The sequence below is a fragment of the Rhinatrema bivittatum genome, chromosome 9 (assembly GCF_901001135.1).
Source record: "Rhinatrema bivittatum chromosome 9, aRhiBiv1.1, whole genome shotgun sequence".
Taxonomy (NCBI): domain Eukaryota; kingdom Metazoa; phylum Chordata; class Amphibia; order Gymnophiona; family Rhinatrematidae; genus Rhinatrema; species Rhinatrema bivittatum.
Window position 1 is genome coordinate 242,055,738 of NC_042623.1, and position 17,448 is coordinate 242,073,185.

Below are 17,448 nucleotides of genomic sequence, written 5' to 3' on the forward strand. Positions count from 1 at the left end.
AGCATGTTTGCACTGGATGCAGCACTTGAAGGCAAAAGGATACAAATTACTCAGCCTTCATGAAGGAAGCTGAGGGCTTGGAAGTAGCTGTGGCCTATGTGGCGGACATACTGTATGATTTAATTAGGACATCCTCCAGGATTATGGCCTCTGGTTTCGGCTAGAAGACTCGTGTGGTTGAGGAATTGTTCGGCATATGTCTAGTCTTTCAGCTGGTTGCTCTTCCCTTCAAGGGCAACTTTTATTTGGTGAGGACATGGAGCAGCTGCTGATATGGCCCTTGGAATCTCCTAGGTGTGTAAGTTGTCTGAAGATTTATTTATTTATTTATTTATTTAAGGGTTTTTCTATACCGAGGTATGGCTTCACCCCGGTTTACATGTACAACAACCATATACATTTGACAGTGGAAATTTAACATTGAAACAGTTTAACATTTAACAGTTTAACATTTAAAAACTATAACATAAGTAGTAAGTGAGTCAGATGAAAAGGACAACTTGTTGCAATAACTCGTGGCATTTTGAACAGGGTCAGACAGATTGCTGGGGGGGGGAAGGCCCTTTTCTGCTTGTTCCCGCTTTAAGAACAACAGGAGATATTGTCTGAAAACAGGCCCTTCTGTAGCACAGAAGGCAGGCTCAGGAGGATGCAGTCCTTTCGGGGTGGAGAAAATAAAATAGATGCCAGATGTCTTAGTATGTTCACAAATTTATTGATGATAAATTGAATAAAAGTAGCCCGACTCGGCCAAGTTTTGCCACAGTGTGGCTGCCTCAGGGGCTGTGTACATGTTCAGTGTGTAAACATGGTCATCTTACAGTTACTAGCTTTGACATCTGTTTGTATGTTTTGTAGTCACTGTATATTCTCATGTGTTTACAAATTTGGTATGTGGCAACCAAGAACTTAGACTGGAGCTTGGCTGTGTGTGTGTATATTGTAAAGGCTTACGTCAATCAATTTAATCTTGCTTAAGCTTGAAACCGGTGAGATATGCATGCATCGCTGAAATAGATTCACTCAATTTTGAGATTGTTCATAGCTTTGCTTTAATCCATCAGAAAAGAATTTTAACCACCAGCTTTGTAACACTGAGGGTGAGGCAAATTGTGATCGCGACCATTAAAGTTTAAAAAAATCCCAAACAAACCAAAGTGATACTGACTGGGAGGATGGGCGCCTTCTATTGCAGAAGGATCACGATGAAGTCAGACCCTGATTGCTGAGCTGGGATAATAGGGGTGGCTGGGGGTCCTGGCGGGAAGGTGATCACTGTGGCATGCGACTCCTACCTGCACTGGTAAGAGCTGTTGCTCCTGTGGGGAGTCATGTGCGTGGCTCTCTAGAGCCCTTATGCTTCTGCTGCATCTCTGGAGGGGAAGGCAAATCGGGGGAGAAGGGCTCTGCTGCGGCACTCGAAAGAGCTACAAGAGTATCAGTCTGCTGCTAATGCCTTTCCTGTTGACACGGGAATGACGGCCATTTTAGCTTCAGCGGCAGCACAGGCCTCTAAGGAGACAGGAGATTCTCTACCTCAGTTATCTCTCACAGTATAGGGCCCCGAGGAAGAGCATGGAGCCTCTGAGGTGGAGTACCTACTGGGGGATGATTCCTCCACTTTTTCTTTGGAATTTGTACTACTCCTGCACAGGACATATATCTGGCTAGGAAAGCAGCAGGGGAGAAGAAGCCGCGGCCCCAGGGGTGGCCTATGAAGAGACCCACAGTATTGGGGGGCCTACTAGTGTCTGGAGGATTCTCGGGCTGATGGCTCTGGTGAATCGGAAGGTTCCAGTGCTTCGGCAGATGACTGTCCTGGAGCAGGGTCCACTCAGGACTTCTGAGAGCTAGATGATGGTCCAGAGGAAGTGCTGTGGCCGAAGGGGATGTCTCTTCCACAAGGAGGAACTGTGGCCCTTGATTCCACATGTGAAGGAGCTGGGTATCAGTTCTGCAGAAATAGTCCAACCAGGAAGGACTGGACCTTGTCATGGATGGATTGAGGGATCCAGCAAAGGCTTTTCTTTTCCATAAGTCGGTGAGGAAATTGGTAGTCTGGGAGTAGGACATCCTTGAGACCGGCCTGAAGTTTGATAGAGCACTGGCTAAATTATACCCATTACCTGAGGAGATGCTCAAGCTTTTTGACGCTTCTGTTTTGGTGGTGACTTAAGACCACCCTCATTTCGGTGACTAGATCAGTTGTACTAAAATATGTTCAGAACCAGAAGTTGTAAGTCCCATCTCAAGATTTTCGAGGTATTGGCATTGAGCATACGGGCTTTGGTTTGCAGTAGTTTTATGCAAAGAGCATGCTTGTGCTGGGTCCAGCACTTGCAAGCGAAGGAACCTGCATCAGCTTCTGCAGCGAAGCAGGTGGACCGTTGAGACGGCAGTAGCATATGTGGAGGATACCTTATATGACCTGATCAGAATGTCTTCCAAGATTATGATGGCGGTGTCGACCAGGAGACTGCTTTGGTTGAGAAACTGGTCGGCTGATGTATGGTCCAAGTCGCAGCTAGGGGCTCTGCCATTCGAGGGCAAGCTTCTGTTTGGAGAGGGTTTAGAACAACTGGTGAAGCATTTGGGAGAGTCCAAAGGGCATAAATTGCTAGAGGACAGACCCAAGGGGGGAGAGAGATTCTCTCTGACCTGTTCCCATTTTCAGGATAATAGATTTTGGTAGACTAGGGGCTCTTCAGGGGCTCAGGCAGAGCACAGTCCTGGGGGCAGTCCTTTCGAGGTGGACTGAAGCCCTAGTTAGGGAACCAGGAGGCAAATCATTTCGGGGGGGGGGGGGGGGGGGGGGGGGTGGTTGTTGATTGGCGCTCTCCTATGTGGAATGGACCAGAATTACAATGGACCAGTGGGTCCTGAGTGTGGTCATTGGCAATGCCTTAGAATTTGCTCAAACGATATGAGAAGTATACATGGTCTCCCCTTGCATACCACATGCCAAGAGAGTAGCAGTGAACTGGGGACTGCTTATGGTGCTTGAGGGCTAGAGCTCTGGTTCCTCCAGAGGAACAGAGAAAAGGAAGGTATTCCAATTTATTTTGTGGTACCAGAAAAGGAAGGAAAGTTCAGACCAATTTTGGATTTAAAAAAAAAGGTAAATGCGGATCAAGATCTCCATACAAAACCAGGGTACTCTGCACTCAGTCATAGTGGCTGTGAGCAAAGAGTTCCTGCCGTCCCTAGACTTGACGGAAGCGTATCTGCATATAGCAATCGGCCCGGAACACCAGTGGTTCCTACAATTCATGATTTTGGGGAAGCAATTTTTGTGCCCTTCCTTTTGGGTTGGTGACAATTTCACATACATTCACCAAGGTAAGTGTGACGGTGGTGGGAACGCTCAGGAAGGAAGGGGTACTGGAACATCCATATCTGGACAACTGGCTCATTTGGGCAAAGTCTGCAGATCTCTGTATAACAGGTACTGGAAAGATTAAGATCGCTAGGCTGGATGGTAAATCTAGCAAAGAGCCATATCACACAGTCTGAATCCCTGGAGCATCTAGGGGCTTTCTTCTCTGAGTAGGGAAGGTTTTTCTTATGAAGGAGCGGATGCTGAAATTGCAGGCACAGATTTGTTGGCTTTTGGTGCTTGAGGTGCCCAAGATTCTGGGCTCTATGGCATCGACACTTGAGCTGGGAATCTGCTCATATGTGGCCTCTTCAAAGGGCTCTCCCATTGTAATCAGTTATTGGAGGAGTTTAATCTTCTGCCTCCACTTGGGGGGGGTGCCAGGTCCAATCTCTCATGGTGGCTTGGGACAATCTGAGTCGAGAAGTAAAGTTGGAAGTTCCGAACTGGGTGATGGTGACCACCAATGCCAGCCTCTCTGGTTGAGGAGCAGTTTGCCTAGGTCAGTTAGCGCAAGGCCAGTAGTCAAAGGAGGAGGCATCATGGTCTTATCAGTCAGACATGGGCAGTACGTTTCACATTGCTTGCCTTTCTGCCACATTTGTGCAGACGGCCAGTGCGGGTTTTGTTGGACAATGCAATGATGTCTTACATCAACAGGCAGGGAGGAGCCAAGAGTTGAGTGGTGTCTCAGGAGGCCAAAGATTTGGTTAGCTGGCTTGAGCAACATCTGTCACTCCTGGTGGCATCTCAGATTGCCGGGGTAGACAAATGTCCAGGTGGCTTTTCTAAGTCGAAAATGGCTAGACCCCAGAGAATGGGAGCCAACAATGCCAAGGCAGCTCATTTTTACAGTTGCAGGCAGGAGCACAGGACAGAAGGAATTGCTCTGGTTCTGCCGTGGCCTCTGGGAATTCTTTATTTTCTCCATGGCTGCTTGTAGACCAGGTGTTTTGGTGGATAGAGACATCTGGGCCAGATGATTCTAGTGGCTTCAGCATGGCCATGTCAACCATGGTTTGTGGATTTGTTCAATATTGCAGTGGACGGGCCATTAAAGTTTAGTCACCTGCTGAGGCTTCATGTCCAGAGTCCAATATTTTCAAATTAGGTGGCTCACTTCTGGCTCACAGTTTTTAGCTTTTGAGAGGGAAACATCTGAGATGGAAGACTTATTCTCCTAGGATAAGCAGGATTATTTATTTATTTATTTATTTATTTGAGGTTCTTTATATACCGACATTCGTTTAGTAACATCATGTCGGTGTACATTCAACAAAACTTTAGCAGCAGCGCTGGAACAGATGGTAGTTCTCACATGTGGGTGACATCATCTGATGGATCCCAGCACGGAAAACATTTGTCAAAGTTTCTAGAAACTTTGACCAGCAGACTAAACATGCCCAGCCTGCTACTGTCCACACGAGGTCCCCCTTCAGTCTCTTCGATTCCACGATGCAGTTGCCTTGCGGTTCGTGGAGCTCCAACTTTTCAAATTCTTCATTGATTTATTTAGATTTGTTTTCCAGGTCCTCATTGTGTCCTCCTTCACGGTCGATGCCCCCTCGGTACGGTAAGACTTTCAGTCACATTTTTTCCAACTTGCGGTCGATTCCAGACTTCCCACCCCATGGTGTCCATCGGTCATCAACTGCACACCAGGTGTTTTTAATGGCATTGACCGTTTTTTGTCTGTGCCTGCGGACCATGTCCATCAGGGATCCGCACGAGGTTTGCATCCTCTGCCTGGGGGGGCCTCGCATGACATCCGTGGGTGCAATCTGTGCGACCAGATGACACCCAAAGGGCACAGACGCACCAACAAAATGGAGAAACTTTTTGGGACCCCAAAGTCCTCCACACCTGCGTCTTTTTCCTCGATTCCAAAGGATTGCGGGGAACCGTCTGAACCGCTCCCCCTCGCAACACCCCTCTGGTTAGCACCTCCAAGGACTGGGAAGAGGGAGAGAGATCCTCGATGGCTCTCCACTCTCCTGGACCTCGGGGTCATCTAGTTCCTCTGCGCCGGGGAAAGACCGGGCTGAGCATGGGCACCAGTCACCATCCTTTCACTGTCCAGGCACGGTTCTGGCTCCAGAGCGACATTGGTGACCACCGAGCTGCCATCAAAGTGGCATTGGCCATTGGAGGCCCAATCCTCCGGTGCCCCCTGTAGCCCAAGGCTTTCCCCCACTGACACTGGTGCAGGGCACTGTACCTCCTCGTGGACCCGAGGAAGAGCCAGTGACACCTCAAACCCTTCCATCAGTCCTGGGCACCCAGGACTTTCAGGAGGAGTAGGACCACAGGGTAACAATTGGCGGTGCTCAAGGCGCTGGAAAGCATTGAGCTGCCGGTGTCACTGGCTCCCATACTAGTGCCCGAGCCTCCGCCATTGATGTTAGCACCTCTGGAACATCTGGACGTCCTTAGTGCACTACTGACGCAACCAGTGTCCGAGGGGCCCTCTATGCCCCAACAGCCACTAATGCCCTCCACCAGAGTGATCCCAATTCCCAAGTCTTCTGAGGAGGAAGATGCGGCTGGTACTGTGTTCCCTCACCCACGGTTCCCCCTAACTGTTACCGGATTCCTCCGGCTTACCATGGCAGATGATACCATCTGTGCCCTTACGTCCTCCGAAACCTTCGGAGCCCAAGGCTGATGCCCCTCATGGCCCTCTCCCCCGGCGTCCTGGCTCAGGTGAGGAGGAAGGTCCCTATGACCCCTGGGGTGATGACTCCACAGACTCGTCCTCAGACTACTCCAATGACCCCCTCTTGGAACCATCTTCTCCTGAGGAGCGGCGTCGGTCATCACCAGAGGACCTATCCTTTGCAGGGTTTGCTGGGCTATGGCTGAAGCATCCCCTTTCAGCTTCTTACAGAGGAAGATGCACATAGCAAGATGCTGGAAGTCCTCCAGCATGATGCTCCTAAGGAAATCGTGGCTGTTCCAATCCATATTTTTAAGGAACTCCTCCGCATATGGGAACACCCTATCTGTCTCCCTAGTTAACAGAAAGGCCGGTGCAACAGGCCCTGGGGTTTGAGAGGAGACAGCTCCCTCACCAGTCAGTGGTGATGGTCTGCCTTACCCATGACTCCGCCCCTCCGGGACGCAAGCATAGGGGAGTTAGATGCCATAGGAAGAAACATTTTCCAAGGCGCTATGTTGGTTGCCCACATTGCGGCCTACCTGCTCTATATGACAATACACCTGAAAATCTCTGGAAACGAGTCCAGGATTTCGCATAGGAAGCCCTTGCTGCCAATATCTCACTGGGTCTGTAAGCAGGAAAACACGAGGTGCGTTCCACCTACAATGTTTTTGAAACTGCAGCCCGCTTAGCTGCCGTGGGCATCTGTGATAAGAGGATGGCTTGGCTCCGGGCCTCAGACCTTCGGCCGGAGGTCTAGGCTAGGCTCGCCAACCTCCCCTGTACAGGCGAGAATCTGTTCAGGGATAAGGTCCGGGATGCGAAGGTGCAGCTGAAGGACCACCATGATGCCCTCCAGCAGCTATCCGCTAGTGCCTCAGAAGGGCCATCCTTAGCCAGAAACGCCTCCAGGCAAGGTTCTCATAAACTTTTTTTTTTTATCGGCAGAGCCTGGTTCCAGGGGTCGTCCCCGCCAGCAGATGACCCCTAGTCTCCAGCAGGCCCCGGCCACAGGCTTTTGAGTGGCGGCAAGGGAGTGTAAGTCGGCAACAGCTCCCCTGGCGAATGATTCCCCAGTCGTTGGCAGGCTCCTCAGCTTCACCTGTCGCTGGGAAGAGAACATTGGACGGCTGGGTCCTCTCCATCGTCCACCAGCCGGCTCCCCAGTGACCTCTTCCCCATGTCCATTGCGGGGTTCATCCACCCATTTGGTGGTTCTTCAGACAGAACTCTCTGCTATCCTCGTAGAGGGCGCAGTAGAACCAGTCCCTTGCCATCAACAAGGCCAAGGATTCCTCTCTAGGTATTTCCTTATTCTGAAAAGGAATGGCGCCTTGCGCCCCATTCTCGACCTCAAGGCGTTTGGACAGGTTTCTTGTAAGAGAAAAATTCAAGATGGTCTCCCTGAGCACCTGATCCCACTCCTCTGAAGAGAAGACTGGCTTTGCTTTCTTGACCCTCGGGCATACGTGCATATTGCAGTTGTCCCCAGTCACAGGAAGTACCTCCGTTTTTGTGATGGGGAATGCATATTTCAGCACAAAATGTTGCCCTTTGGGCAGACATCAGCCCCCCGCGTCTTCACCAAATGCTTAGGGGTCGCTCGGTCCATGTGTTCCCATACCTGGACGACTGGCTGGTCAGGAGTGACTCCCGCTCCAGAGCCTTGTGAGCTCTGGCTTGGACGGTTCAGACCCTGCAGACTGTGGGGCTCATCAACTTCCCCAAGTTGCAAGCGAAAGCTTTCCTGCCCAGGGAATGGGCAATTGGCCTTGCCTCACTGGCTACCCTCATCCGCAACAGCAGGAGGGTGCCAGTCCCTTTCCTGCTCCGCCTACTGGGCCACATGGCAGCCTCCGTCCATATGACTCCCTTGGCTCGCCTGTGCATGAGGAACGCACAGTAGGCCTTGCGGTCCCAGTGGCAGCAGGCATATCAGGATGTAGAAGCTCTGGTCACTGTCACGGATCCTCTCAGGGTATCTCTGGCCTGGTGGGAAGTTCTCCCCCATCTGGAACGCGGACTTCCCTTTCAGCCCGCACTGCCCCAGGTGACCCTCACCACCAATGCTTTTCCTCGGGGGTGGGCAGCCCACACAAACTGTCTACGCACTCAAGACCTCTGGACCTTCCCTGAAGCACGTAGCCTGATAAAGCTTCTGGAGCTTCGGGCGATACAGTAGAACTTGTGGGCATTCAGAGATCATTTGTCATCCAAAGAAGTTCTGATCAGGATGGACAACAAAGTCGCGATGTGGTACATCAACAGGGCGGCATGGGCTCATTCCTCCTCTGCCACTCCTCGATCACTGTCCATAGCCGGGCCTGTGCATTGGAACTCCATGCCAATTAGCCTATGCCAGGAATTCTGCCCAAAGAAATTTAAGCAGAAACTAAAGACCTAGCTATTTAAACAGGCATACACCTAAACAGCTGAAACCTACCCAGGCATTTCCTCCTCCGTGCCCCTCAAATCAGGTTCCTATCAGACTTCTCTCCTACTGCCTCTCACACTTGCAAAGTTCTCATCCCCCTCACCTCCCCGGCCACCTCCCTTCCCTATAGTTTTTTACCTAGATTCCTCCACCCTCCCTATGGATTTTCACCTACATTCCACTACCCTCCCTCCCCTTACTAGACCTCCCTTAATTTCCAGCATTATCTTGCTGTATCCCTCCCACCATCCCACAGATATTTCTGTAATTAAGTTTCCAGACTCTCAAATAATGTCTGTAATTAATTATCCAGATACTCAGAGAATAACTTGCTGTACTTAAAATCCTTAATCCCTATGTTCCCCTCCTTCTGTCCCTATCATCCCAGCTTCTAATAATTCATACTTGTAAAGAGTTCTCTGTAAAATGCTGTAAGCTAAGCTCTTGTTATTCGCATTAATAATTAGTTCGTTACTCGTATATATGAAGAGTTGTCTGTAAAGCGTTAAGCTAAGTTCATGTTTCAGTGTAAACAGATGTGATACTCAGTGTATGTCGGTATATAAAAATCTTTAAATAAAATAAATAAGGGGCAGGTCTGGAACTGGGCCCTCTCCCAAGGGATGTATCTGCGGGCAACCTACCTACCAGGTCACCTCAATGTGCTGGCGGACCGTCTCAGCTGGTCCTTCCAACCACACGAGTGCTTCCTCAACCCAGCTGTGGTGGCCGCCCTGTTCCACCGATGGGGTACGCAGGATGTGGACCTTCGTCTCCCCTCTCAGCCACAAGGTGGGCAGATTTTGCTCCCTAGTAGCAGGGAACAGCCAACCGGCCCGTGATGCCTTCCCCCCTTTACTGGGGGCAGGGCCTCCTGTATGTGTACCCCTCTACTGCTCTTCTTGAAGACTCTGTCAAAGCTTCAGCAGGACGGGGGGACCATGATTTTCGTGGCACCCCCCTCCTGGCTTTGGCAGGTTTGGTTTCCACTTCTCTAGGGCCTGGTGGTGCATGCACCCATTCCGCTGGAGACAGCGCCTGACCTCATAATCTCAGGACCAGGGCACCCTGCGTTACCCGAACCTCCAGGCACTGGCCCTCATGGCTTGGATGTTGAGCGCATAATCCTCCAGCCATTACAGCGCTCAGACTGTTTCCCGGGTTCTGATAGAGTCCTGGAAACCTTTGACCAGGAAGTCCTACAGGTCTAAATGGAAACGTTTTTCCATCTTGTGCGGAGGGCATGGGTTGGATCCGTTTTTTTCATGCTCTTTCTCCCAGCTGCTGGACTACCTGTGGCACTTGTCTGAGTCTGGACTCCAGACGAGTTCTGTCAGAGTGCACCTTAGCACTGTCAGCGCGCATCACAGAGGTATTGCTGGTACGCCCATTTCGGTCCAGCCTCTTGTTGGCCGTTTCATGTGGAGTCTCCTTCAGCTGAAGGCCCTCTTTGGCCACCGGCAGCATCCTGGGACCTCAACATTGTCCTGATAAGACTGAGGCGGCCTCCCTTTGAGCCTTTGCGGTCCTTTCACCTGAAGTTCCTCACCTGGAAAGTCATATATTCCTGGTGGCAATCCCTTCCGCCCGCAGGGTTAGTGAGCTTCAGGTCCTGGTTATGTACCACCGTACACTGTTCTTCCACAATCGTGTGGTTCTGCATATGCATCCTAAGTTCCTGCCCAAGGTGGTGACTGATTTCCTCCACATCAACCGGTCGATTGTTTTACCTGCCTTTTTCCCCGAGGCCACATTCCCACCCTGGGGAATGGGCTCGCCACACTCTGGACTGTAAACAAGCATTAGCCTTCTTCCTAGATCTCACAGCGAGCCACAGACAGTCCACCCAGCTCTTCGTGTCATTTGATTCCACAGACTGGGTGCAGCAGCGGGTAAACAGGTCTGGTCAAACTGGCTGGCAGATTGTATTGCCTTCTGCTATGTGCAGGCAGGCCTTCCGCTGGCCGGCAGGGTGAAGGCTCACTCTGTGCAGGCCATGGCAGCATCTGTGACTCATTTGCATGCAGTCCCCGTCATGGAAATTTGCCAGGCTGCAGCCTGGAGTTCTCTCCACACGTTTGCAGCTCATTATTGCCTTGACAGGGACAGCCGTCAGGACAGTGCCTTACGGTCAGTCCATCCTGCGCAACCTGTTCCAGTCCTGAACCCAACTCTCTCTCTGCTCGTGCTTCTTGTGGAACCAGACCGCCCCCCGTTTACCACAGCACCGTAGTTGTGTTGTGTCCGTTGGCACCTTGCTCGGCCGCTGTTGGTTTATTCCAGTCAAATGGAGCAGTTTAGAGTATTCACTACCATCCTGCTTGTACTAGGAGAAAGCGCAGTTGCTTACCCTGTAACAGGTGTTCTAGGACAGCAGGATGTTTAGTCCTCAGGAATCCTGCCCACCTGTTCATGATGTTAGATTTACCTTCGGTTTTTTTTATTTTTCGCTCTGTTTTTGCTATGTTATGCGACTGAAGGGGGACCTCGCGTGGATGCGTGGATATTAGGTTGGGCATGCTCAGGCTACTGGTCAAAGTTTCCTGTGCCAGGCTCCATCGGATGATGTCACCCACATGTGAGGACTAACATCCTGCTGTCCTAAGAATACCTGTTACAGGTAAGCAACTGCCAACTTCCTGCAAGCCAGAACACCACCCACATCCTTGGCCTGCATGAGGATTTTGAGAGTTTAAGTCCTGGTGAACCACTCAGGGAGTGCAACCTACTCATGCTTTGGTTTCACATATTTTGACTTTTTTTGCAGAAGAGATTGTTTAAAGGACTAGACTTTAACTCCCTTCAAATGCAGGTGGCAGCTTTGGGCAGTCTTTGGGGTAAAGTGCAGGGACTGTCCCTAACCCGATCCAGATGCAATTCGATTTCTTCAGGGAGCAAAACATTTGTGTCCTCCGGTGTGCAGTAAATGTCCATCTTGTAATCTTTTTTTTTTTTTTTTTGGTCAGGATCGTTTTTATTAGTAAGGAAACGAGCAGAGTAACAATTGGTAACAAACGGAGACAAACTGAGCAGCAATGATCAAAACAGTCAAAAGAAAACACAGGGTTACGTGTCGCCACTGATTAATAGCTCAGGAATCAGCCCGCTTGTCCCCTTTTTTCACTTTTTTTTTTTGTTTCCATACTCCCAACTTCCCATTCACTCTCACTACTATTCATTCCATACTTCTGATACGCTCTCATTCACCCACACCCCCTCCCCTAGGAGACGGCCCCTCGAGCAACAACTGGTCAGTTTCAATGACAAAATATCAATATAGTACGGTCTGATACAGCAGTCCAGTCCCCAAACTGAAATTGCTGCTTCCGCACGCGGTAGGCACTCTCTCCCCTGCAGAGTAGTAGATATTCATTTCCAGGAGATTTGATATCCCGCTGCTAAGAGGGTAGATTGAATGTCTCTTGGGGCAGCAATGTGAAACTGGCCCAACATCCATTGTATAACTCATCTAATTTGTGTGGGCTAGCAAGAGAGGCGAGACGTTCCATTTGTATTGATAAGGCAAGCCGGTGATACCAGGCCCGCAAAGAGGGTTTTGTGTCAGGTGTTATCCAAGTGGCCAAGATCGTAACGGCAGGATAGCAGTATGTCCAAATTTGTTCAGGGATAGGCGATATGCAGGGATGGAGCCCCGCAAACTGGACATAAGCTTACCAGTGTGACCGAGGGACGAGTCAGTGCACTGTGCAATGACCATGAGCACTCCATTCCAGAACGCCAGAAGACTAGAGCAAGTAAAAAGTCGTTGGGCCAGAGTGCCTGGCTTCTGGTGACATTGGATGCAGATAAGGGACTCTGTTCTACCCATGCAGAATCGACTGACATCATCACAAATGATATGGTAAAGGATTTTAAATTGCAGCTCTTGAAGCAATATATCCAGCAAGCTCTGAGGCATCATTTGAAAACAGGAGAGCACATAGTCTTTAGAGATGTCTGCATCCCAGGCCTCTGTCCAGTGCTGTGCTATGGAAGTAATATGTAGTAGGGAGTGATAGTCTTCACTCAGGGCGCCCCATCCTTTAATAGAATTTTGTGTTAAGGCAGTGTCAAAAACTTTCTGGGCAAAAGCAGATTCCAGCCAGTAAGTCTCAGCAGTCAGTGGAGTGAGTGAAGGTAATGGCGTGCTTGTAAATACGCAAAAAAGTGTTTTGAGGGCAAGTGGTATTCCCGTGCTAAGGATGCAAAATCCCATACAGTTGGAGAGTCTCTGGTGTATAGGTGGATAATAAACAGCAGACCTTTTTTGAAGCCAGTTGTCAAAAATGGCTCTCTTCTCACGTCCTGGCAGAAATTGCTGGTTGCCCAGAAGTGGCATCAGTAAGGAAAGGGTGCCGGTCATGCCCCCCTACGTTCTTAGCCAGCGCCAGGTCTGTTGACAGGGTTGGATTAAGATGTGAGGAATGTCCAAGGTAAAACGAGGCGATCTTGCTCCTGAGAGCTTCCCGGGTACGGCCGCAGTTAGTTGGAGCTGGTTAAAACAGAGTCCCGGCAGATGGTAGGAGATGAAAAAGAGGGGGGATCAAGGAGCTCTCACAGCTTAGGCTTCTGTGCGGGGTGACGTCATCCCCGGAAGTCCCCAATCTTGTAATCTTAATTTGGTTCTGAGGGGGATGTGTGAGGCTCTGTTTGAACCGCTGAACGAGGCAACTATAAAGGATTTAATTCTGAAGGTAGTTTTTCTGATGGCAATTTATTCAGCCAAAAGGATTTCTGAACTTCAGGCATTGTCATGTAGAGATCCCTTTCTATAGTCTTTGAAATCCAGAGTGTGTCTATGCACAGTACCCTCTTTTCGTCTAAAAGTTTTCCTTATTCCATCTTAGTCAAATGGTGGCGCTTCTGGCCTTTTTTTTAATCTGGATTCATCCACACCTCATGCCAAGGAACTTTGTGTGTTGGATGTACGGTGGGTGGCGGTGAGGTATCTCAAGGTTACTAAAAGTTTCCGGATGTCGGATCACCTCTGTGCTTTGGAATGGTCCAAGGAAAAGGTGTAAGGTGTCCAAAGCTACAATTGTGTGTTGGCTGAAGGAAGCTATTGGTTTGGCTTATGTTTGTAAGGGTTTTTCCATACTAGAGGGTTTGAGGGCTCATTCAACTCTCTCAGGTGATCTCCAGTGTCAACAGGTGTCATGGAGACACCTGTTGACACTGGGCTGAGTGTCAACAGGTGTCTCCATGAGATTTATTGGGCGGCTACTTGGAAGTCGTTGCACAGTTTCATCAGGCAGCATTGGTTGGATGTCTGGACTCTAGATTCCATGACCTTTGAGAATGTTCTATGAGCAGAACTATCATGGTCCCACCCTCTTCAGGGAAGCTTGGGTATATCCCAGGAGTCTGGACTGATCTGGGTTATGAACAGGAAAGGGAAATCTGATTCTTACCTGCTAATTTTCATTCCTGGAATACCACAGATCAGAGTCCGCTCATACCGTCAGTTTGTATCTAATGCTGAATTGAGGGATTCAGTGGTGGTCTTTGGAGAGGATTTACAATTGTGAGGCTTCACCTTCCTCTTGTTTGAGGGGGATTTGGCGTTTTTAGTTTTATATCAATACTGAGGGACTACAGGTGGCGCACTAGCTAATAAGGCAGTGTCAATGAAACCTTTTTCTTTGTCTCCATATGCTGGAAGGGAGGCAAAACCCAGGAATCTGGACTAATCTGTGGTATTCTAGGAACAAAAATTAGTAGGAAAGAACCAAGTTTTCTTTTCTTTATAGTTTCCACAGCTTCTTCCACTTTATCACCAAACAGATTTTTTCCTGTACATGGAGTATCTGCTAATTTTTCATGTACATGGTCTTGGATGCTGGAAGCTCTGAGCCATGCCAAGTGTCTTGCAGCAGTGGTTATTGTTGATATGCTGGATGCCGTATCAAATGCATTGTAGACAGATCTTGTGATGTTCTGTGTAATCCTCTCTATCATTCATTATTGAAAATTTTCAAACCCTTATTTGGTATATACTTGGAAAAATCTTATTTGAAACACTTTTTTGCCAGTTGTAGCCAAGCGTCCTGGCATCCTTTTCTGCAGGAGTGCTGGAGTAAAATTTTATTTTCTTAGCTTTCTTCATAGCTGATTCAACAATTGAGGATTTGTGAAGTAATTGGAGTTGTGTGACGTATTTCTATAGTCAGTCTTTTGTCAATATTTTTAGCTGCTATAGTTATGGAGAATGGTGTTTTCCAAATCTTGACCTTAGCTTCCTTCATAGTTTTTGTACTGGCACTGCTTTGTAATGTTTTGGCAGTTGTATAAAGCGGAGAAGCCCTTGCAACTAGTTAGCTTTGTCGTCGTCTTCCTCCAAATTAAATAGTATTGATTTTGCCATTTTAACTAAAGTTTTTTTGGTTAAGCGGTATCTGGAGGAGGAGTACTAATTACTGGCCTTGGAGATGGATCTGAAGGTAATCGCAGAGATGTTTCTATCACAGAAGACTCTTGCTTTTCAGTTGAATTCTGAGTCTTATTTTGCTTGCCTTTTCAGGCTGCTTTTGATGGAATGGTCTTTATCTTTTGTCAATTTTTCTAGGACGGGTTCTTGACTTGAGCTTTCTACTCCATACTCAAACCTCTCTTGCACTTTTATGATTTCTGTTTGGTTCTACAAGCAATCATACTCACCAAAATTGATTACTGTAACTCGTTATTGCTTGGGCTCCCGGCTATCACCATTAAGCCTCTACAGATGTTACAGAATTCAGCTGCCAGGATTTTAACCAACTCCAAAAAGAGGGACCATATCACTCCCATTCTCTACAACCTTCACTGGCTCCCTATCAAATATAGAATCCGCTACAAAGTGCTGACCATCATGCACAAAACTGTACACAATCTTGCCCCAATCGATCTAACTTATCAAGTTTGCCCTAATAATCCCACTAGACCAATGAGAAGAGCTTATCAAGGCACTCTCTTCGTCCCTCAAGCTAGAACGTCTCTAAAGAACAGGGCCTTCTCTACCGCAGGACCCACTCAATGGAACAATCTCCCACCGGACCTCAGACAAGATCCTTGCCCAATATCCTTCAAGAAAAAATTAAAAACATGGTTATTCAACCTTGCATTTCCAGAATCCCCATCTTAACTAATCACATTCTTTCTATTTTGCAACTCATCCCTGCTCATTTCTCTTTACAAATTTGGTTTGTTGGTTTAAGTTCTCTCTCATATCTCACTTTTTTCGCTAACCCTTGGTCCCTTTTAAGAGACCCTCAGATAACCTCTTGTCTTATACTCCTTGTCTTTCCTCTATGCCTAGACCTCTGCTTATCTTACTCCTTACGCTAATAGATCCATTCCCAATTCAATGGATCGATCGCTTTTAGGACATTTATGACTTTGTATTGTAAATGTTTTTTCACTGGTCAGTTAAATTTTTAACTATGTTGCCCAGTTTATTATACTGTATGTTCTTGGTTCCATGTATCGCCTTACAGGCAGTTATTTTGTTCCTTGTAAACCGGTTTGATTTGTATTTAATGCAAGAAGATTGGTATATAAAAACCAAAAATAAAATAAATGTAGCAATTTCATATATTTTTTTTGTACAAAATTCGACCACAGTGTCTGTACAAAAGCTTGGCACTTTGGCAGTGGTGGTAATAGTAACTTGGAACTTCCCTTATGTGCTGTAGTACTCTCCTTGGCCTTCTGTACAGGTGGAGATGATTTACTAATATGCAAGAAACTGGTACTGGACCTACTGACGGTGGTGTTTAGGAGGCGAATAGAGAGCTCCACAAGTAACTGGATCTTCAGTGTTTATGCTTCTGGGCTGAACTCTGAACCATGAGCATGCCTTTCGTGATGCTGTTTTTGTAAGCATGGTTTCTGCTCTGCACCATTGCTTTTTTTTATGCACCAAAATTTTTGTTGGCAGTTTTTTCATGTTGAAGTCTCTGTGCTGTGAATGTGTTTCTATGCCAACAGTTCTGCATCGTCTTAGTCTGACACTGATGGTTTCGCACTGTAGTGTTTCCACACTAATGGCCTTTCAGCGCTGTGACCTGCTTTGGTTCTGTGTTGTATCTTTTCCACACCATTGGGTCTGCCTCGCAACTAACAGCGCCTACTCTTTTCTATGTAAGTTTACTTATTTTCAACAAGTCTGACTGAGCAATACAGACTTTTCTGTGAACTGAAATGTCTGTATGATGGATTTGACAACTTGTATCTCAACTTGAGATCTTTGACTTGGTCAGCAGGAACGTTTTCCCACAGGGGCCTCAGTTTGCCATATCATGCTCTGACCTCCGATATCTTAAGAAAAGATCACATAAATCTTTACTGGCTATCTTATGATAGTAGCACAATATAAAAGGAGTTTTTTTCCCTTCTTCAGATGTTGATACTATTCAACACTGACACTTGGAGAGAATTCTAACCATGATCGTGGACGAATTAGAATGAGGAGATGAAGATGGTGATGCTAGTGCTGGAAGACCTGTGCATACTCAAACTTCTGAGCTGTGAGCGAACATTACTTGATTTCAGCACCATCGGATGACACAATCCACTTGTGCGCGCAGTATTACACCATTTGGCCATAGAGAAGAAAGTTGTGCATGGCTGCACATTCAAGCAGTTTGCAGGGAACATTGGAGTCTCCAGTCTCTGAGGTGGTCATGCCTGAAGGCACTCCCTTCCTTCTTTGGAAGGTTTGGTCTCTCAGGTCTTCGTAGCTCCTTGCAAGGAATACACCAAGAGCCTAGACCATTCGAGGGAGGGAGGTGACTTAGGAAGAGGCTGCGGTGATATCAGAAACATGTCAGCTAGTACTGAAGAGGCGGCATGAGTTGCGAGTCTACTAGCGCTGAGGAAGGGGGGAAGCATCATCAGTGTGCATCTGCCTGTGGCTGCCTCAGCTGTGTGTGTGGGGGCAGTCATGGTTAGCGATGCTTATGAATATGTGGAGGGAAGGCGGTGTGCAATCCTGATGGTCTC

The 17,448-nt window shown here is 48.0% G+C and overlaps 1 protein-coding gene across 8 annotated transcripts in view; it reads left to right on the forward strand.

The window, feature by feature from the left end:
- Positions 1-17,448, forward strand: part of GNB4 (G protein subunit beta 4) — a 98,075-nt gene that overhangs the window by 73,255 nt on the left and 7,372 nt on the right. The window lies entirely within an intron of this gene.